The sequence below is a fragment of the Tachypleus tridentatus genome, chromosome 1, assembly GCF_004210375.1.
Source record: "Tachypleus tridentatus isolate NWPU-2018 chromosome 1, ASM421037v1, whole genome shotgun sequence".
Lineage (NCBI taxonomy): Eukaryota > Metazoa > Arthropoda > Merostomata > Xiphosura > Limulidae > Tachypleus > Tachypleus tridentatus.
In genome coordinates this window covers 13,384,391-13,408,609 of record NC_134825.1, presented here as the reverse complement: position 1 = coordinate 13,408,609, position 24,219 = coordinate 13,384,391, and the positions used below count along the sequence as shown (strand labels likewise).

General features: G+C 30.9%; 1 pseudogene across 1 annotated transcript; it reads left to right on the top strand.

Moving 5' to 3' along the window:
• Positions 1 to 259: 259 nt before the first annotated feature.
• On the top strand, positions 260 to 24,219 carry LOC143241824 (techylectin-5A-like; annotated as a pseudogene). The gene is made up of 7 exons (XR_013022303.1): positions 260 to 552; positions 14,336 to 14,478; positions 15,011 to 15,194; positions 15,545 to 15,708; positions 18,647 to 18,752; positions 19,049 to 19,213; positions 22,506 to 24,219. The product of XR_013022303.1 is annotated as a techylectin-5A-like (transcript).

Genomic DNA, 24,219 nt, shown 5'->3' with positions numbered 1-24,219 from the left:
ATTACTCAATACTGAATACATATGTATGGTACAAATTACTGATACTGGAATAAAACCTGAAGAAATAACATGAAAACACAGGACTGTTTACGTCACGGCACACCAGTCATGAGTGTAGTTGACCTGTCGCTAACCAGATGGTAGCAAACAACGTCTGGCTCGGGTTTCAAGGACGGTGAATTAAACCTGCATGTGGCGTCCAAGGAAAGGTTTGTGAAAGTATATAACCCTCTGCTGGCCAAACTTCCTTCCATCCGACTTGAAATTCTTCCCGTGAGTGTTAAAGTGGTGGACCCCATTGAAAATCACAGGTTTAAAGTATAATTTGTTAAGGTTTATTTATTAGTATATATAATATCAATAATAGATGCGTAAAGCGATCACGTGACTCTAAGCTCGCTATTAGAGAGAGAACACAAATTAAAACAACTAAAGTTCACGAGACTTTAACAAAGACTTCTGTTCGTTATTGTCTAAAATTGAAACGTCATATTATTTTGAAAGACATCAGTTACTAACGGCAGTTATACCAACAAAAATTCGTTTTAAAAGGTAAGTTTATTTTGATATTGTTGACAACTGATGGTTTAGTGGTAACAGACTGTGGTTTAGTGGTAAGTCTGAGGAAGAAATATTAGACGTTACTGAGTATTTAAACCTACAAATATGATTTCAGAAAAATCTACGTTGAAATTTAATCAGTGTCAGGGAGAATGGAAATATTTGGTTTTAAAATAAAATACTTTATTAGAAGAATTGTGGTTTAAGAAACTGTTAGAGTCCATTCGTTGTTGTTTTTTCTTTCTGTTATAGTAACAACTGGACGTGATACACTTCTACATCATATAACTCTGATGAACAATGTAACTGAAATCTTGTAGTCCACGTACGTGTGCAACGAGAAGATCCAAGTATACAGTCATGTGAAAAAGTTAGAACACCCTATGAAAACCTGTCTATTTTTGTAACATTTTTGGATATATAAATATTTAATCTCAATTTTAACAATACTGAGAGATTATAGGAATATAACTAATCAATTAAAACTGAAGAAAAGACTTTTCAAGGTATTCTCTAAATGTAATTCCCCAAAATGCATATTCTAACTGAGGAAAAAGTAAGGACACCCTACCCCCTAATAGCTAGTGTTACCATCTTTGGCTGAAATAACTGCAGTGAGACGCTTCTTGTAGCCATCTACCAGTCTCTAACATCGGTCTGAAGAAAGTTTGCCCCACTCATCAGTGCAGAATTCTTTCAGCTGTGACATGTTCGAGGGGTTTCTTGCATGTACAGCCTGTTTCAAGTCACCCCACAGCATCTCAATAGGATTAAGATCTGGGCTTTGACTCGGCCATTCCAGGACTATCCATTTCTTAGTTTTCAGCCAGTCATTTGTGGATTTACTGGTATGTTTTGGGTCATTGTCGTGTTGCAGGGTCCAGTTCTGCTTCAGCTTTAATTTTCGTACAGATGGTCTCACATGATCCTCAAGCACCCTCTGATACACAGTAGAATTCATGGTGGAAACTATGATCGTGAGCTGTCCAGGTCCTGTTGCAACAAAGGAGCCCCAAACCATGACACTTCCACCTCCATGCTTCACAGTTGGTATGAGGTTCTTTTCCTGGAATGCTGTGTTTGGTTTGCGCCAAACATGTCCTCTGTTCTGGTGTCTAAATAATTCAATTTTGGACTAATCTGTCCAAAGAACATTATTTCAGAAGTCCTGGTCTTTGTCTACATTCTCTCTGGCAAACTTCAGTCTGGCCTTGATGTTTCTCTTAGAGAGCGAAGGTTTCCTCCTTGCACACCTCCCATGCAAGTTAAACTTGTGCAGTCTCTTTCTGATTGTAGAGGTATGCACTTTCACATCAACAGTAACCAGAGCCTGCTGTAGGTTCCGTGATGACATGTTGGTGTGTTTGATGACCTCTTTTAGCATCTTGTGGTATGTTCTCGGGGTGAACTTGTTTGGACGACCAGACCTGGGCATCTTGGCAGTTGTTTTGAAAGCCCTTTACTTGTTAACTATTTTCCGGACAGTGGAATGGCTGATTTCAAAATCTTTTGGGATCTTTTTAAATCCCTGACTCACCATGATGCTCACTCTCATTTCAACAGTCAGGAGCACACCAAACTCAATGTCTGAAGTTTAAATAGGGCAAGCCTCATTTAAAATGCTGAGTAACGATCTTCTAATCATGTGTACCTGGTGTGATACACCTGTGTGTGAGTTGAGCCATTTATAAATGTGGGGTGTCCTAACTTTTTCCTCAGTTAGAATATGCATTTTTGTAGAATTACACTTAAAGAGGATCTTGAGAAGTCTTTTCTTCAGTTTTGTTTGTTATTGTTCAGTTATATTCCTACAATCTCTCAGTATTGTTAAAATTGAGATTAAATATCTATATATCCAAAAATGTTACAAAAATACACAGGCTTTCATAGGGTGTCCTAACTTTTTCACATGACTATATATCAATGTTAATCTTGTTATTGCTTCTTCCTACATAGATCAGACAGGTTGTGTTATTTCTGTATATTTAAATGACTTACCTTTGTTTTTATACATTAAATTAATCTAACCCTAATTAGGTCCTTAATGAAATACAGTGTTATCGTTTTATAAAACCCTCCTTACAAAATTCAGGTATCTAAAACAAAATTAAAAATCCATATTAAATGTTAATTGTATCAACTATATATCAGAGCTACGTTTGGTAAGACCTTCATATTTTGTAGTTGTTTTATGTTACTTACCACAAATGTTCTGTTTTCTCATAATATCACCAGTTTATTAACTTTATACATTTCGTAAACTTTTCTGTATTTTGTCTGTTAGAACTATTTATATAATGTTCTTTATTTGACGGCAACAAATAAAATAAGTCTTTGAAAATGATAACATTCGTCTTTATTTGTATGTAAAAACGGCTCGTTTGGGTTGAGAAAATATTTTACGAAGATGAGCGAACAACGTTTCGACCTTCTTCGGTCATCGTCAGGTTTTCAACCCAAACGAGCCGTTTTTACATATATATTTCTCTACAAGTGGGTTTTCTCGACATAACTGATTCGTCTTTATTTGGTTTGTTTTCTGGGTTGGTCCAAGTTTTGGGTCAGATACCGTCCAGAATTGCTGTCTTCTGTTGAGCATTGCAACGTGATGCACCGGACATTGAATACAAATGAAAATCAGGAGCAAAACACTTTTAATTATGTTAAACTTAATAGCGTATCAGAAACATAAACGAAATTAAATACGTTATTGCCGGTAAACAGTTAACTGTCTATTTCCCAGAGTTCGTACGTGATGAAGCAAAACCAAAACTATATTTCTGCATACCCACCAGGTACCTGTCGTAATCAGCAAAAACTTTTCAGGAAGCAAAACTTTTCAAAAAAATTATTGTGCAGTGTAATCGGAATAGTTGCGTCCATTGAGGTCTTCGTTTCTCGGGCTAAATAAAACCTAAAAACCAAAGGTAAAAGTTCTTATGAAGTTTATCTAGAAGTGGTAATACTTTTCATTACTGACTGTTAACATACCATAACGTCTTGGGACAAGATGTAACTTAATGGTCCATCTCGGCTGTTCCAGCCTCTAAACTAAATAAAATGTATTGATAAATTAATTGTAAAAACATTCCTAAAGTTTGCCCTAATCATTGATGTACACAGCAAGCGTTTTCTTAAATCCATTAAAAACTAATACCTCTACAACATCCAAAGTCAATCGATTCCAAAGACAAACCACCTAGTTATAAAAATAAAATGTCTGATCACAAAATAACTCTTACCTTACCAAAATCAAGTATTAAAAACGATGATGCATCAACACTATTAACTCCCTGTACAATTTTAAACACTTCAGTTAAATTATCCCTAACTCTTTTTTTTTCAAAAGAAAACAATTTAAGATATTTCATCCTTTCCTCTCATGACAACCCTTTCATTCCTGGCACCATTCTAGTAACCCTTCTCTGAACCATTTCTAACAAAATGATGTAATGTGGATAAAGACTGAACACAGTATTCCAAAAATAGCCTAACCAGTGACATCTACAAATAAATTATAATCTCTTTAGACTTGTATTTCTGTATATACAATCTAAAATTGTATTTGCCCTACCACTAGGAACAGAACATCACTTGGGTGGACTTAGAAACTGATAAACCATAACAGTGTTGTTACAACTAATTAAATTTAAAAAAATCCTTCTACATTTTCTCCTGTATGACAAATCTGTCACGATAATCATCTTGTCCAGAAGTTTCCCGTCAGTATAATTTTCAGTAAGATAAGAGAATACAATTAATAGAAAGCAACACAATGTTATAATTGTAACTTGTTGAATGATGGTTTGGGTATGTATGAAGGATGTTCAGTTGTACAAATTGAGATAATTGTTCCATGATGGTACTATTTAAAGTATGGAATTTCTGTTCATGAACGTTTTTTACAAATCATTATTTAAAGTTCTTTGATAAACATAAGATTAATTAGGTGGTTTTCTTTCTTTTCTCGTTTTTATTCTATCATTACTAATTGAAAATTAAGAGTTAGTTTTGTAAGTTTATTAAATTAATGTTAAATTTTAATTCGTGTTGATGAGCTAAAACTAAACTAAAATAATGTAAAAATGTTCTTATGATAAAAATATTATAATAATTATATAAATAAAATATACAGTCTGTGTATCTAATAATTTACAGGTAAGAAAAAAGTGATGATAGTTATTTTAACATAACATTTTAACAATAATTACATTGGGTTTATTGTTCTATGTAATGTTTTCTGGTAAAACCTGCTGTACCAGCCGCGTGGTATATACTGTGTCATCTTTAGAATAAGTTACAAATATGTATTATTAACTTAATTATTACAATGGTTTACAGTTATAACGCTAATAACTAATTAAGGCCAATAACTCACACGCTAGCTAAATTCATTTTTTCCTGTTTATACTGCACGTGGCTTCACTTTATTTTGTACTTTGTCTAAATTTCGCTCGCGAACCTATTATATAAATACTTTATCTACGGAGGCCTCGAATATTAATAAACCACGTGAGTGTCGCAGATTCAACAATACTCAGTTAAAGTGAAGAGAAAAATACTGATTGCTCTTGTAATGTAACATCAAATATATTAGTAACGTCCAGACAACAATGTACTCGCAAACAAAACGTATGATTATTATTGTTTTACATAACCAAGCTCATCGTATCTATCGCCTTTTCAATTAATATCTATAAACTCTCTCCTTTATGGTAACTGAACAATTATTAAATATTAACTCACAAAATAAATTATGTAATAACACCAATACCAAAATCTCTTGTATATCTAACAAATAGCTTGGTTTTCTCATTTGTCCTGGATTTATCAATTTTCTTCAATATGTTGTTGAACTTGGGTTACGTTTGGCTAACAAGATTAATACGATCAGAAACTTTTGTATATTTACATCCATCCATCAGAAGATAATCATTTATATTTCTAAGTGATAACTAAGAAAAGAACCGTATTTCTTCTGAATTATAATTTAATGAATTTCCTAATCTGGTAAACATATATTTTTTTTATTCAGGGGAACTATTCGCTCCTTACTTGGTTTGAAGCTGGAGCAAGCTTCAGTCCCTCCTATGTGAATGCCTCTGGGTATCATTACTTAAATCATATATCTAGTAGATAAATTCCTGCCATGAATGGAATTAATTATACAACATAGTTTAAAGTAATACATTATTTAAATGAGTGTATTTAAAATTACGTTTCTTCTCATCCTGTGGTTATGTCAGAACAAATCAGTTTTTCACACCAGGTTTACTTTTGTTGAAAGGGTTAAAGTAATGTGTAATCTTTTTTTCAAGTTATGATACCAGCTTTTTTCTATGGAATATAAAAATTCAAAAGAACCCAAGGAAGATTAAGAAGTTATATTATAAAAGTTATACTTGATTTCTACATTTTCCTTTTTTGAAGTTATGTACAAAGGTGTATAATTAGCTATCTGTGCTCTATATACAACAGGTTTCTCTGTATAACTTAAAATATACATTTTTGATTCTATTGAGTATTCCACTATCCATTAAAGCTATAAAAATATAAGTACAAGGAAATTCAAATTTAATTTTACATCTTTCTTATTTTTAATTCACTTTATTGAAATCAAAATAAACAATATCTCTTGACTCTTTCGGTGATCCAGTAATGGAAGATTATTGAAACTTCACATATTACTTCTACAAGTTATGCCAAGAATATAAAAAGGGCTTGGGAGACATGAAGAAACATTTCTGGCGGGGTATAATGATATAGTTGTAGAGAAAAAGCTGATATTATCATGTAAATGTAATAGAAGTAAAATGTGTAAAATACAGATAAAATATCCCATGCAACAAATATTAAAATAATTTTCTCTTTGTTCACTTAGAGAAATTGAAGTAATTTATAAATATTTTGATTTCTATGAACCAAATTTCTAGTATGTAATGAATTATGTCTGTTATTATGGTTGGTTTTAATTAATTGACAAATTTATTTCTTCTAGCATTAATTTTAAAACCAAAGTTAATTACAATATCTTGGTTTTATTAAAAATTACTGCATTTTAATTTAACGAATCAATGAACTCATTACATTAGGATTGATCTTAGAGTCATGAAATCTGTTTGCCCTCTATCAGGACATTAGGATAGATAGTGAGGACTTGTACTACCATGTTCAAATAGATACGAAGGTAATGTTTATAACAAAATGTGTCTACTTTATCTTTTACTTTAACTAGTACTAGAATTTAGTTTCCCCATTTTGGTTGTCACTGTGATCCGTATAGCCGACTGAAACAGTCTAATGAATTATGCTGATTTTCCTCCAACCAAATGTTCTCTAGCTTTTGATATTTTTTATCCCAACAAATTGAAACGAAAATGTTTTATTAGTAGTTGTAGTTTCTGAAACAGAATATAGCTTCTAAGATAGATTTCTTTTTCAAGTCTTCCTATTCGACTCTTATGTTCTTCTGTTCAATACAGAGGTTTTATGTACTGTTACACACAGTCCAGTTTCTTGTTCAGATAGTCATTCTGTGTATGTCTATATAAATATATGGTTTTTCCTATTTAATCCTATGTATACTTCATCTAGTCTATACCACAGAGCCCTTGACTATGCTAATTTTTGTAAATTGTTGGAAGTCTCATTTTGCTCTGTTAGGCTCTTCTTTATTCAACTTTTTCAGTTTATTTCTGAAATTCCATTTAGCCATCTAAAATCTCATAATTATATCATTATACTGTAGCAATCTACAAGTTTATACATAACCAGGATAATGTTTGAACCACGTATTAAATGTCAACAGTTCAAACAAGTTCTTTTAAGTATCTTTGTATCAATCGATTATTGTTTTGTGACATCAATGAACTCCTCTAGGTAAATTCATGTATGTGGTGAGAAGACCTCCCAGAGAAAGTTCTGTACTTTCACTTTACTTCCTCTTGGATCTAAACATCTATCCATGTGTTTACCACTCGTGACGACCTGTAAATGGGAGTAAATGATCCTATTGTTGGATGGTGTCACGGGCACTATAATGGACAAATTTGCCCTTGAATAATGCAAGCGAATAGCGTTATGTTGGTCATCCTTAGAACCAGTCGGCCTTTTCTTTTGAGCTAGGGTCAATTGAGCACCAGTGTTTGATTTTCTCAAAGTGTGCTGTGGACATTGTGTCTGATGTTGGTATTTGAGTATAGTATATGTGTCCCTTCGAAGGACTTCATGATGGGTGTAATCAGAGGACACCGAATCATTCTCCTTTTATTATGGATACCCAATTATACAAAAATAAAATAATGTACATTTTATCTTATTGGTAAATGACAACGTCTTGAAGACTCTGACCATCAATATTAAACGAATCTTGCTTCTGCATTTCATATTCTTTTTTTCCATTTTTTGTCAGAAAACAAGTTAGGACATATGTCTTCCTTTTTTTATTCATAAGAGATGAAATGGTTTGATGGCTATTTAAAGTCAATTAAAAAGCTACATTCTATGGGCATTTGTGTGGAAACATCTACAAGAAAACACACTAAAATTCTTCTAAATTCCAAGGATATATATGAGGGATATACTAATTGAAGTTACTTTTCATGCAGCTGTGAATTCTTTATGAGAAATTATTGTTTAGGGGGATTTGAAAAACGCCATAATTCAGAGAGCTTTGCTGGTGTCTCCTGCCAAGTAGTTTCTGCAGTGTGATGTATATCTACTCGTAAAGATGGAATTATGCTGCCAATGTTGTCATTTCGATGTTTACATCTCCAGGATAACTTCATTGTTAATTATGGCTATCTATTCCTATCATTCTATGATGTCATCAGTGTCAGCAGTTAGGTCATAAAAAGGTATATTGTTGTAGTTCTGTGAACTGTACTCGTTGTGGTTGTGAAGACCATGATATCTTTGAGTGCTACTATGGACCCTCACTACATTAACTGTAATGATTTTCATTCATCTTGCTTTAGAGAAGAAGGTACAGTGCTTGTAAACTGTAAGTACCATTTCGTACAAAGGAGCTGGAAATTTATTTTTCTCTGCTGCATCTCCGATATATCTCATATATCTCCTTCTACAGACAGATCTTTCTGTGCTTCTGTGAGAGGATAAACGAGTTGACAAGTGAACATCTCCTCTTCCTGTCGCAATTGATACTTCAAGTAATGGCCTTCGTTTTGGGATTGTGGTGCCTGCTCGGGTCAATGTTATTTAGCTCCAAGATGCAAAATGAGTATTTTCTCGTCTACGGTCAGTGAAAATTACTTCAATTGATCTATATCCGCCCATTTGACTCAAGGCATGATCCATGGAAATCTACAAAACGTCTTATGATAAAGAAAAATAACCGAATCGTAAAAATAATGATTGAATATCCAGTTCTCCTACATCTAGGAGAAATATGTTCAATACAATTCATTTATATTTTGTATATGATATGTCTCTCTAGTCCTGTATCATGTACTGCGTTTTATTAACGACAATACAATAGTTTGTGTATTTTGACACATCTCGCAAACTCTCGCTACCAGGTATCATTGTTTCACTATAACTATCTACTGAAGACAACATCATGTGAGTCACGTTGTTACTACATATACACATCAGCATAACTGTCGTTTTTACCGTTCATATAGAGTGCATTAAGGTTGGAACGATGAAATTTCTTTTACTACCAAGATACTTTAAAGGTTTGGGCACAGCTTGTTTCATTAATGTCATTATTGTTGTTCTTTGTAGAAAAACTGTACCCATTCTTCAGGAACAGTTTCAGTAACGTAATTAGTATACAAATCTCGATGCTATTTTACAATGGGAAATACGACGGTGATCTACAAAACTATTGTTACCATTACCATGATATGCAAATAAATTATTCCATTTATAAATTATTATTTAAAACTTTTAGTTCGTTGTTTTTAGATAAATCTAACAATAACACTATATTGTCACGCGATCACCTACCGGTAACATTATTTCTTATTAATTTTGTATATATAATTACCTTAAGTATTAAATTGACTTTCAAACATACGGATTCTTAAACTAATATTAGAAGCATTGAATTATTACTTTGATCATACAAATTGGAACATCTATTAACATAAAGTAATTCTGTGTAGTTTCTTAGCCCTGGGATTATTTTATACCCTATTATTAATCTTGCAACTACTATTTCAAAGATAATTAAAGCAGTCTCTCCAAACATCAAAGACTTATTTCTTATCAATGAAATAAGAATCACAAATACAATTGGTTTGATGTTCCTGACATATTATACTGGTTTCAGCATCGGAGTCGTATCTTCATCTTTACATCTGGAACTGAGTATTTCTGTCCTTACCATGTACTCTATTCCACACCATCAGCATAATTCTCATAACTATTCTTCATGTATAGTCCATTGAGGTTGGAATCATGACATTTGTCGTACCACCAAGATCATTTAAAGGTTTGGGCACAGCTTGTTTCGTAAATGTCATTATCCTTGTCATTTGTAGAAAATCTTTACACATTGTGTCCACCAAACCCGTTTCTTGTAACATGGATCAGTAACATAACATCAAGATGTTAATAAATTTTGATAAGTAACTATCTGCAATATGTCAAAAATTTACTTAAAATTATATGACAACGATTTGTTGGAGAAAAAACAAAAAATACACATATTAGAGACTTGGGACACCATTAGGCACATTACAGAGTCGGAAAACAAACGTGTAAGATAATAGATGTAATACCATATTGTTAAAGAGGACTTACTGTAACATATACCTTACACTTTAATCATCGGCAAAAATTATCTTACAGATTAATCATAATGACAACAAAAACATTGTAAAATAATCAAAATGTGTTGTTAGCAAAAATGTTCAGACAATAATTATGAGAGATAAATAAAGTATTTGAGATAAAATACTTCAAGTAAATAAATAATATGATATTATTTTAACCAGCTGAATGTAGTTATTTAGAACTGAACCTAAAGGGAATAATCAACATAAGCAGAACATTTACCTAACAATCATTGTTATCATAATTTTAATTGAAATAATATCAAATTAATTAAATATATCAATATAAAATCTGAACTAAATTTAATACAATCGTGATAAATGTTTATGATTTGAAATTTTAGTTGAAATAGAGATTCATGACCAGGAATTGTAGAAATTAATTTATTGGAATTCTTTTTCAATAAAGACAAAAGATGGAAGCACTATTTTTGTCCGGAGATTGGTTGATATGATTCCTTCAATGCTAGTTGAGTTAACTGGTAGTTTAACTGAGCTTAATATTAATAGAACTGTAATATTCTGTATCTGTGATATGCCTGCATGTAGTTGGTAAAAAATAATGTATTCATCGTTAACAGGTATATATTAACACTATAATATCGTATGAGTAGGTGTATATTGTTAAATAATACAAACAATATTTCTAACTCTAAGAATGTACCAGCAAACATCTTTTTAAACGATATCATTCATTAATATAGTTAAAAATTTTACCTGGTTCTTCCTGAGTAACCTTTAACATTGAGACGATAGTAAAGATCTTCATTGTCTATCCTAAACACCCAACAGAGAGCGAACAGTTTTTCGTCTTCTTTTTATCTTAGAATGAACATGATGGAATAAGTTTCTTGATTTGTTAAACTAAAAATCAAGTAACTTCATAAGAAAATAAAACATAATAATTACTTTTGTTTGTTAAGGCGTGCGACTCGTAATCTGAGGGTCGCGGGTTCGCATCACGGTCGCGCCAAACATGCTCGCTCTTTCAGCCGTGGGGCGTTATAATGTGACGGTCAATCCCACTATTCGTTGGTAAAAGAGTAGCCCAAGAGTTGGCGGTGGGTGGTGATGATTAGCTGCCTTCCCTCTAGTCTTACACTGCTAAATTAGGGACAGCTAGCACAGATAGCCCTCGAGTAGCTTTGTGCGAAATTCCTACAAACAAACAAACAAACAAAACTTTTGTTTGTCAAATCATTATTGTAAGATAAATTTGTCATTTAATTAACACCAACAATAGTAACTGTAATATAATTATATGCAAAATTTGTTGTTCAACTTACCAATACTAATCACAAACAAACTATTGAAAATTTATTCTGTCTTGATTCAAAGTTCAAGAGATTGATAGAGTAGTTAGAAACAGGATCACCATTCAACAAAAGTTGTTTGGATTATCTTAAAGATTGGAGAAATAAACAAGAAAATAGATTCAATTTAAATACAGCATAGGGTAGGTTAGTTCTAAATCAACATAGGGTGGATTTACCACAGATACAACATATAGTGGATTAATCGTAAATACAAAATAAGATGGATTAATTTTAAATAAAGAATATTTTAGAATTGTTTGACATACAGAATAATGCCGATTTGTTCTCAGAGCCCAACATAGTGGATTAATTATAAATACAAAATAAGATGGATTAATTTTAAATAAACAATATTTTAGAATTGTTTGACATACAGAATAATGCCGATTTGTTCTCGGAGCCCAACATAGTGGATTAATTATAAATACAAAATAAGATGGATTAATTTTAAATAAACAATATTTTAGAATTGTTTGACATACAGAATAATGCCGATTTGTTCTCAGAGCCCAACATAGTGGATTAATTATAAATACAAAATAAGATGGATTAATTTTAAATAAACAATATTTTAGAATTGTTTGACATACAGAAAAATGCCGATTTGTTCTCGGAGCACAACATAGTGGATTAATTATAAATACAAAATAGGGTGGATTAATTCTGAACAGAACATACATAATGTTAGTTTTAAATACACAATAGTGTAGATTAGTTCTAAAAATATAATAATGTAGATTAATTCTAAATTCATAACAGAGTGGATTAATTATAATTACAACATAAGGATGATTAATTCTAAATGCACAATAGTACGGGGCAATTCTCAGTACAACATATTGACGATTTATTTCTAAGCACATCTTATGGTGGAAATAATTCTAAATATCACTTAGTGGCATTTTATTATAAATTCACTTTTACTTTATTTAATTATTATTACTTTAGTGAATACATTCTACATTATTTGAAAACAAAGCTGGAAAATGTTTTCAAAATAAAAATTTGGATTTAGTGAAACCTTATATATAACAACTAATTTAAATAAGAATAAGCGTTTGAGAAAGTTGAGAAGCAACCTGAAGGTCACTCTTTTGACCCACTTCAGTAAATACGTTCTAAAATTAACCTCGAAGGCCTCATACATTGACTGTTAATTCTAATTTGAGATTTTTAAAATACAGACGAGGTCAGAGATCAGTTAGAATAAGTCGTGTACGACAGTAACATGTAGTCCTGCTTAACTTATGTTAAACACTGGTGGAACTTGGAGACTAGTGGGTTAAGTTGTGAAACCAAGTGCCTTAAGATTGTAAAAGTATCTTAATATAACAATATTATAATAGAGTAATGGCGTGGCAGTTTATCAATGTAACGAAGAATAATAAATAGAATAGCTAAAGAGTACAATCTAAATTTCAAAATATCTTATAAATATTGCTTTAAATAAATTGATTTGATTATTGCAATGAGTTAACAGAATTATTTCGTCAAATATTCTGAACAAATTAAACAGATAATTAAGCAAATTTACAAATATGTCTTCAGGATAATGTGAAATTTTTAAAACTAGAGTAAATAAATGCTAACCACTTATTTATAATTAGCTGTAAAAATTCAAATTATAATTTTGGTTAAAGTCAACATAAAGAAACTAGCACAACAAAAAACAGTTTAAACTATATTAAAACTATTATTGTTCGTTTTCTTTCGCTTATCATAACACCGTATAAAATAAATATTTTAATAAGGTATAACAGAGCCTAACGAGTGTAACCCTTGGTACCTCATCCTTCTCTAGAAGTCTAAAATAAGAGTAAACTTTAGTTTAATAACAATATAAATCACTTTAATCTAAGGCTTGATGTTTATAACATAATGTAAAATGATTTAAGCACTTATCAGATACTGATGTAGATATGATGTCTATTTTAATTACCATTTTCCTTTAGACCAGTAGTAAATCATAGGGCTGTCACTTAATTTCTAATAATATGTACTTAAAAGAGCACTTATATAACGTCTTTCTATTTAATGTTAGAGGTATCCCACGGTTTACAAATATTAAAATTCAAAACAGATAAAATGGGATAAAAGTACTTTTAAAAACAGTTTTCGCCATTGTTCTCGTGGCATTATTAGATATATCGTTATGTGTTCATTTTCACTTTAATCAATATGTCTTTTACTGCTGTTAAAGCAACCAGTGATACCAACATAGTCTGACATGGTGTGTCGCAACTTCATCAGGCCATATTAACAGTGACGGAATGTTATTTTAAAACATTGCAATTCTGTCCCATTTTGTCTGTTTTTTGAATTTCAAAGTATTTGTGTATACTTAATTCTGTTATTGAGTTACTTAAGTATTTCTTTATTTGTCCAACTACATTAGAAAAGGTTAGAAGTAACTAACACAGACTTAAGGAAGTTTAATCCTGGTTGTACAAGGTTACAATCAATTTCTAAGTTATTTACTGAGATAGAAACCTCTAATAGAACTTTGTTGATGTTCACTAAACAGAACCAGTACTAACTGACTTCTTGGTAATATTTGGTAAACTCTTGAGTAGTAGCCTCGTTCTGGTGTCTGACGAAGTCGTGTAACATGAGAGAAAAGATAAAAACTGACGCTAAATATAATGTTCCTTTCAGTAGAATCAGACTTCTGAGAATCTGATTAAACACAGAGTAAACAAAATTCCCTGTTGGCCAGTGTCAAATATAAAGATTGAACTACAGTGAAATAACATCAACATTGTATCGGTTCTTCCTCTATTATTCAGTACAGTTTAATAAAGGTAAGTGCTAGTAATGTTAAAATATTGAACGCAATAGTTTGAAAATGAAATTTAAAGGCAAACTTAAGAAATTAAGCGAAAATGGAAGAAAATGTACTAATAATTTTTGTTTTATGACATATCAAGTATGAGTTATTTTGACAGTAGAGATGATTATTATTGTTTATTTTGAATTTTGTTTCTATATTGTTATAAATTTCTGAGTTAACTAAAAGAAAGAAACAAAAATATAGTTCTTGAAAGAGGCGACTTGTTACAAATAAGATTTTATCTAAATATTTTATTATACAGTTAACTGAAACTATAAGAGTTTTATAAAACTTTGATATCATATGATAATCATTTTAGTTGTGTTAGGATAAAACTTCGATACAGTGAAAACCAAAGTTAGTAGTTTCTGGATAAATGTGAAGTTTATTAGCAGGTAGATTCAATATATAGATAAATAAATGCATATGTTTGTAATACAATATAAATTCATAAATGACAAATTTCAACATATTTTATTGTGTGAATAACATTTTTTTTCCAGATGATGAGACTTAAAATTAACCAAATGATGATCAGTATCCAACCTGTGATGATTCTTCTTCTGGTTCATCAGAGCTGTCAGATAGAGACAAACCTCAAGCGATGTGAAATTACATCAGTATCAACTCTACTGGATTCAATCAGTGTACTGGTTACACAAGCTAAAGATAAAATACACAGCGATGGTAAATTAACGTTCACATTACTTATCTGTTAATATCTAAATTGGTGAATACAGTTTGTATTACAATGTTTTGTAATTCCAAATTTCTATCAGAACTTCGCTATTAGAAATATTCATCACTTGAGACATCATTTTGTCTTATGTTTAAAATATATAGAATTATTTCGATACAAAACCGAACGTATGTTTGTAGAATTTCAACTCTAAAATTCGGGTTTCGATACTCGTAGCGGATAGAGCACAGATAGCCTCTTGTGCAGCTGTGTACTAAACAAACAAAATTTTGAAAACATTTTATTATTGCTTTGCTTTTTTACGTAAATTCAATTTTATATGCTTTGTGTTAACAAGAAATGGAATGCCTTCAAACCTCTTCTGGACCAAGAGACTGTACAGATGTTTTTCTTAATGGAAACCATACTAGTGGAGTGTATCGTATCTGGCCAAAATCATGGATGTTTACAGGAAGTTTTGATGTTTACTGTGATATGGATACTGATGGAGGAGGCTGGACGGTAAGTTTACAAAGAAATAAGGTCAACTTCATATATAATTTAAATTCATTTTCTCATGAGTATGTAAGGACGTTGTAGTGAAAAAACAGGTTTGGACAACTGAACAGCTAAGTGACTAGACGCAACAGTATGTTAGGATGTTATAGTGTAAGAACAAGCTTGGATAACTGTATGGTTGAGTGACTAGACACAACAGTATGTAAGTATGTCGTGTAGTATGAACACGTTTGGATAACTGTAAAGTTAAGTTACTAGACACGCCACAACGTAAGGATGTTGTAGAGTAAGAAAAATTTTGATAAACAGTAGGTCTAAGTGAATAAACACAACACTATGAAAGGAAGTTGTAGAGTAAGAAAAAATTTGGATAACTGTAAAGCTAAGTGACTATACACAACAGTATATAAGGATGTTGCAGAGTAAGAACAAGTTTGGGTAACTGTTGGTCTGAGAGACTAGACACAGTGGTTTCATGAGGTTATTCTTGTATTATTGCCTCTCCTGATGTGCTGACTGTTTACAGTTTTGTAACTCATCTTCAATATCTACTTTAAGTACCTTTTCACTGTCTATACCTCAAGTTTTGCTGACATCTTCTTCTTGGCAAGCTCTGAATTACTCTCGAAATTCCTGCAACTCTTTTGTCACGTCCATTGCATTGAAACTATAATACTGGCAGATTCCCTTTCTATATGTTGTCAGTCATGGTGAACTTTTAAAAGGATTTAGCTGTAGTGAAATAAGACATTTATCATATAAAACAGATTTTATCAACATATCGTTTACCCACTAGCAACTGAATAACATCATCTAGTAACTGTATTTTACTCCTGTCTTTGGTTCATTTACTATTAATTGATTACTTTTGCTGATCTTGTAACTTTTGACGCTTAAAAGGGATAACATCTAAATAACAGCTGGCTATAATGTTAAGCACAATATTCAGCCTTTTGGACACAAAACAGCACTTAGATTGTTTGATTACAATCCTGCTGAAATGTTTGACCATATTCTTACATATTACTTGCATTTCTCAGTCTTCATTATGAGATTGGCCGAGAATCCAGGGTATTTCAAAGGATATATTGTGTCGGAATTCAGTCTCCTTTTTATCAAACCAACAGTAGTTTCATCAAAGGTTCAAATTAACAAATATTTCCAAGGACTTACGTAAACCATATTCATCAACAAGGCCTTCAATTACGATGAGGACTTGTTTGATCCTTATGTCCTCAATTATTTGCTAAACTGTCATTCGATACATGATTCCAACAATGAGTCTCATATTCCCTTGGCTTATTAAGTCATGGTTTTATGTAAACATGGGAGCCCGGCATGGCCCGGCATGTGTTAAGGCGTTCGACTCTTCGTTGGTAAAAGAGTAGCCAAAGGGTTGGCGGTGGGTGGTGATGACTAGCTGCCTTTCCTCTAGTCTTACACTGCTAAATTAGGGACGAGTAGCGCAAATAACCCTCGAGTAGCTTTGCGCGAAATTTAAAAACAAACAAAAAAACAAAAACAATGTATACTTGGATTATTAAACGGTAGGTGTTTGTGACTTGTTGGCAATAAATTCAAATAATAAACGTACAGTAAACATTCTACTTCTTTTGAAATGGTATATATATATTCAAAACGCTACAGGAAACTACAAACTTACTCAATAATCCAATGACAAGACTAACAATTTTTCTCTACTCTCAACAGAACAGGATCAGTGAATAATTCTCCTAAGTTACTCCGTTATGTACCATAATTCTATTCTGAACTTAAAATAATTGTCTTCCTTTTCAAAGACCATATAGACGGTTTTACTTACTTTTGAACACCCTTTGACAGGATAAATCATTCTCCTTATTTCTATTAAGTTGTGAAACACTATTTAAATATCGACCGTTAAAGATAATCACTCTTACGTCGGCTGAGTTCACGGTTTTTTCTATCTAGACTGCATGTAAATCCATTTCACTTTGTACTTTGTCTTAAAACTTACTCGCGAGGTTCTTATATAAATACCTTAACAACTGAGGCTTCGAATGTTCTCTAAACTATGCAAGCGGCTCCTATTAAATAACACTCATTTAAACTGATTAGAAATATACCGAAGGTTTCACTTATGTGACGTCAATAATATTAGTAAAGTCCAGACAACATTGTATTTGCAAACACAATGTACAATTATTACTGAGTTTCGTAATTAAACTTATCGTAAGTGGTTTCTTTATTTTGAATTCGTAAAATCCTACACGACGTCTATCTGCACTAGTCGTCCCTAGTTTAGAGGGAAGGCACAACAACGACAGCAAATTCTGGGCCATTTTTTACACTCCTGAAACTGATGACATGTCAAGTGAAAGAGTGATTAGAATATGTGTTTCTCAGGTTGAAAGTCGATTGTCCTGACCACCTAGCTGATCGTATTTATGGCTTTTAAAATGATTAACTTTTAATTAACTTTGTTGTTGCAAGAACTAAGCAATTATTAAATATTAATTTATAAAATAAATTATATAATAAAACCTAAATGTAAAATGTAACACCAGCGTAAAATTAAAGTTAAAATACCTCAAGTACCACACCAAAGTTCTATTGTCATAGTTATACACAATTTTTATAATCTTGAGGTAAAAGTTTTAATAAAAGAAATGTTTATAAACTGTTACTTTCCTTTTTATTGATCCATAAAAGAAATAAAACTAGATTTGGAATTTAAATATTATTTTTCAATTATGATCAAGAAAAAATAATGAGAATATTAGAACTGTTGTTTACTGATTGATGTTGCTAAGTAAATCATAGAATATAAATATTAATTCTATTAAATTTTTATTCTTTATTAAAACATAAATAACACAAGTACAACATAGTTCAATTTCATGTTTATAATTGTTCTTATTTTAAAATAATATCAGTTAGATTTACATAAAGTTCTCTGTAGGTGATTCAAAGACGGGGAGATTATGGAAACCCAACAGATTACTTTTACAAAACATGGCAAGAACACAAAATAGGGTTTGGAGACATCGATAAAGATTTCTGGCTGGGTATGATAATACAGTAGTAGAAATAGTTTTTTAATATCAATTGTATGCGACTACAATAGAAATATATAATGTAAAATATATTGAGAATATTAAATGTAATAAATATTAAAACGTTAATTTTTACTCTTTGCTTTGAAGAAACTAAAATTCCTCATAAATGTTGTGAAATTTAATCATCAGATTTTACTTTTACATCTTGTTATGACAGCTATTATTGTTCGTGTTAATTAATTAAAAAACTTATTTATTGCAGTAATTATTGCATAAAAAAATAATCAATGTATCTGTTTTCTCAGGAAATTTCTAGATTTTTGCTTTAACGAACCAAGGAACTTATTCAATCAGGTTTGATCTGACAGACAAAGAAGATGAAAAGCGGTTCGCCCTCTATCGGGAGTTTAGGATAGATAATGAAGAATTGTATTATCGTCTACATGTTAAAGGTTTCACAGGAGATGCAGGTAATGTGTAATAACAATATTGATCAATGATATTGTTTATATAAATGATTAGTAGAACATTATTGGAATTGGATATATTGCTTGTATTAGTTAACAATGTACACCTACTCATAACATATTTTAGTGTTTATTTAGACCGGTAAAGCTGAATAACTTTTTTGCCTTAACATCTATGTACAGATATATCACACATATAGAATATCGTATTTTTTTCTGATAGTTAATCTAGTTAAACTGTCATAAGAAGCATCATCATAAACCATAAAAAAATATTAATCCTGTTCATTATTACTAAGTATGAACTTTATTTTAGAACAATTTTAACTCTACCACAAATATAGTTAATGGTAACAGTAGTTATTACTTAATAGTAGAAATCAATAAAGGTTGTAAATAATATATATATGTAAAAACAGCTGGTTTAGGTTGAGAAATTTTTTACATAGAGGAGCGAACAACGATTTGATCTTCTTCGGTCATTGTCAGGTTTACAAAGAAAGAGGTAACTGACCGATAGCTGACCACATGTTTGAAGGAAGTTGTGTAACTGATTGTAAGAATGTAGAGGGCGTGCTTAGGTGTTGGATTATATTTATTAATACAGGTATGGAGGTGTTCCTTTGTGTTGGTTTCTTTTGGGCTTGAATTGTTGTATAAGTAAGACTTCTTTAATTTTGCGTTTGTTTATGTTTGTTTCTTTATTTAGTATTTGAGTGTTTTCTATGGTTATGTTGTGTTTATTTGACTTGCAGTGTTCGAAAACGTGTGAAGGTGACTTTTTATGTTCTTTGAATCTGGTTTCCATTTTTCTACTTGTTTCTCCAATATAGAAGTCGTGACAGTTATCACATTGTATTTTATAAATAATGTTGGTGTGGTGTTTGTTAGTGTACTTTTTACATAGTATATACCTCAGTTTTGTGCGTGGTTTTTGAATAAATTTGGTATTTACTGGAATGTCATATTTTGTTACTAGTTTTTGCCAAATGTTGGTTGTTTGCTGATGTCAGGAATATATGGTATGCAGCAGTATATGGTTTTGTGATTTTTTTGATTCGTGAGATATATTTACTTTTGTTGGTTGATTTTACTTTTTGTCTAGGTGTGTGCGAATAATGTTTTCTACGTTCTGTGGAGGAATCTTATTGATTTTGATGAAGTATTGTTTTATTTTGTCTAATTCGTCGTTAATTTTATCTCCTGAGCATAGTTTTGTTTGCATATATATACCAATAATACGCTAAAGCATTAATATCTCCATTAAAACAATTAAAAATGTTTAAAACACCTACTGTTTCATCTATTACTTACTTGATAATCTAAACGGTGCTGACTCCTAGATGGCGCAGACTATTGCTAGAAGATTTTTCCACTTTGCATGACTGATTTAAAAGTATCCACTTTTCATATTATGATAATTATATACAGATTATTTAAACAAAGTAAATATAACATGCAGTAAGTAAACTATCCAATTCAATCTAACAGAAAGTGGTACATAATGATAACTAGACACTGGACAGTTTCTATATGGAAAGTATATATTTTATACAGGTATAACATAAAAAGTAGAAAAAATACAGGTGTATTAAAAATATTAATTTTAAAATCAAATTGGAATCTTACTTCAAAAAGTACTGAGATAAAAAAAATAAAATCACAATAACAAATTTATAAAATGTAACCCTTCTTTTGGCAGTTTTAACAAACTGTAACCAAAATAACGCTTGCAGTTTATGAATTTGTGATTGTGGCTTTAATTCTTGTAAAAGTTATATTTATCACTGACAGAGCTACACTGTATGTTTAAAGATGTCCATGGCTATATAAAAACTGATAAAGAAAATTAAAATTTTAAAGGAAAATAGGGAACCTTAGATACTTCTAGATTTGTATATGAAGTGACAAAAACAAAATAAATACTAATTGGATAGTTTTTAAAACGATTTTCAACACAAAGTTTGGTTCACATTCTTATACGTATAGCAAAATGTTTGTTTTGAATTTCACGCAAACCTAAGGTAGATTATGTGTGTCTTTTTTATCGCAAAGCCACATCGGACTATCTGCTGAGCCCATCGTAGGGAATTGAATCACTGATTTTAGCGTTATAAAACCGTAAACTTACTGCTATACTGGCGGGAAGCATAGCAAAACGACAGTCGTTTTAAAAATCTATCCAACTAGTATCTCTTTACATATTTTGTTCTTTTTATTACAGCTTTTATTTTGTTTTGGATACGAATAATCAAAGATTCTTACTTTGTGCTGAAGATATTATTTTCATATATATAAATAAACTGTAACATATTTTGTTGATCTAGAAGCTCTTCAAAGCAAATGTAATGAAAACTAAGAGAAAACTGTGTTTTTGTTGTTGATTTATATGAAAGAAAATCTTTTAAACAAAAACAATCACACTATTTATAACCTCGGAGATGAATAAAATAACATAACGTATTATTAGAAAAAGCGCCCTCTGCTTCATTGAAATAATTGGTATTAACATTGTAGAGGTTAATTATATATTTAATACTATCATGTTTAAACTTTCTCTTCCTTTTTTTGTAACTAAATATTCACTGTAGATAAGCTGTTAATGCTATAATTGAAGAATCGATCTAGAAAAACTTGTAAATATTTGTAAAGTTCATGAACTTTTGCTGAACGAAACTCATACCTTATGAACGTACTTGAGAAACTACTTAAGGTTCTCTTCAAACAACATAAAATTGTTACTTATGTTGATAAAGGGACACTAAGGTACAATGAAAGTACAAATGCTATAATGATGTCGTTTGTTCTCAACGTTTTGAGTGAAAGTATTATTCATGAGAATGTGAAATCGTGGTGCCTCACAAGGGTGTTTATACAAATTTTCATGGATTAAGTTCCTGGTAGTTTCATATTACTGGCCCTTGGTTGCTCCACTATCACTGTCTTTCGACCACTAATTGGCAAATCAGTGTTCTGATGTAGTTTCACCAGGTTTGCCACTCACCAAGTTATTTTCTAGTAAGATAAAAGGAGCCTTCTTTGCTTTCCATTGTTGTTTTACATTCATGTACTGATGATTTAAGTTTTCCCTCTATATAGGATTATTCATACCATTATTGTTTTTTCTTTGCAAAACTGTATTTCAGAGAATAGGTTAAGAGGTTGTTAACGTATTAGTTGATTATCGTTGTATAACCAGTGGTAACTGTTTATATAATGGTATACATAATTTGTGGTGTGATAACTTAATAATAAATCATAGTAAAAAAAATAAACTTTTATTTATTTAACGAAGGAGACAGTCTGAAGTATCACAATGGGTTAAATTTCTCCACCAAGGACAGTGACCACGACACGTATTCTGGTAGTTGTGCAGAGTCATATAAAGGAGGATGGTGGTATGGAAAATGTCATTCCTCTAACTTAAATGGACTTTATCTGAACGGAGAACACGAGAGCTACGCCAATGGTGTGAATTGGAAGGCATGGAAAGGTTATCATTACTCTCTCAAGACAGTGTCAATTAAAATTCGACCCCTGAACTTTGATATTCTTGTAAATAACAGAAACATTCCAATGTAGTGTTTTGTCTCTCCAAACATTCGTTTTTATTTGATATATAAAATTAACGTTTTACTTTGATATTAGGTTTCTGGTTATACATAAGTTGGGATCAGGAAGCTGGTGAATTACGATGAAGAAAATAATAAGGTTTAGTTAATTTTGATTATATTAAGGAATAGTTGGTCTTGAAAAATAAAGAAGGTTTATTATTTTTTCTTATTCTTATTCATTTACGAAAAACGTATTATTTTGAATCTTTTAAAAAGATATTTTAACACTTATTTTGTGTTTGTTACATTCGAAGTATTCTAGACATGAGATATGTTATTCTATCTGAAACTTTTTAAATAAAGATGGTGTGTTTCTACGTATTTGATTCAATAATGAATATTTAGTATTTTTGCAGATGCAAGTTTAATATTCTTAAGATTATAAATATAAGTTCAAAATGACTAAAGTTACAAAGACAAATATTTTGATATTGATCTTAAACTCAAATTGTTTCCATGGTATATTTTGTTTTCAATCTATATTAAAAACAATAACCATAGAAACACTTTGTTTGTTATAAATCATTTTACATTTTTACTGGATCAGAAGAGTAAATACATAAATACAAGTTTTAAACACAAATTTGAAAATTCCTGAACATTAATGTATATCACTTTCATTAGAAACTTATTTCGTAATCACAATTTTCAAAACATATTGACCAATGATTTGACATAACAGTGTTGCCATAAATGAATTTCTACAATTAATGAAGCATTATCTCTTTCTAAAGTTAATTTTAAATTATTAAATATCTATGAATATTTTATTTTATTTATTTCATATTTGTTCTTTGGTAACTTAATTTCATATTATTCCATTAACACTATGAGAATAATGATTGCTCGCTGTATGTTATACTAAAATTGTTTCATTTGTTATTCGTTTTTCTATATCAATACAATTCCCTTTACATTTATTTTTTAATTCCTAAATTTTGCTAGCTAAAAACGTTAACTTATAAACTTGGATATGTTATAAAATATAATTTTAATGTTACTGATGAGCCCAACGATTAACAAGTTTTTCCACTTTTTCCACACAATGAAAACATTTTGAACAATCTGTGAAATAATGTATCTCAAGACGGTTAGTATGGAAATTAACACTTTTATTAAAATAAAATAACAACACTTCAATCTTCTCAGGTAATTTTCAGAATAACAAAGACAGAGTTTGCCACAATTGTTGTGTGCTTTATTTATAAAAGTGTTAATACCCATACCAGCCATTTTGAGATGCATTTTTTTCTTCAAATGGGCTTGTCGTCATCACGAATGTATGGGACAGCATGTTACCCGATAAATAGTTTATACGTGATTTTGCAATATTGACTTTGACAACTACCTATTACTAGTTCAGTTCGTGAATAACGAATAAATGTTTTAACTAAT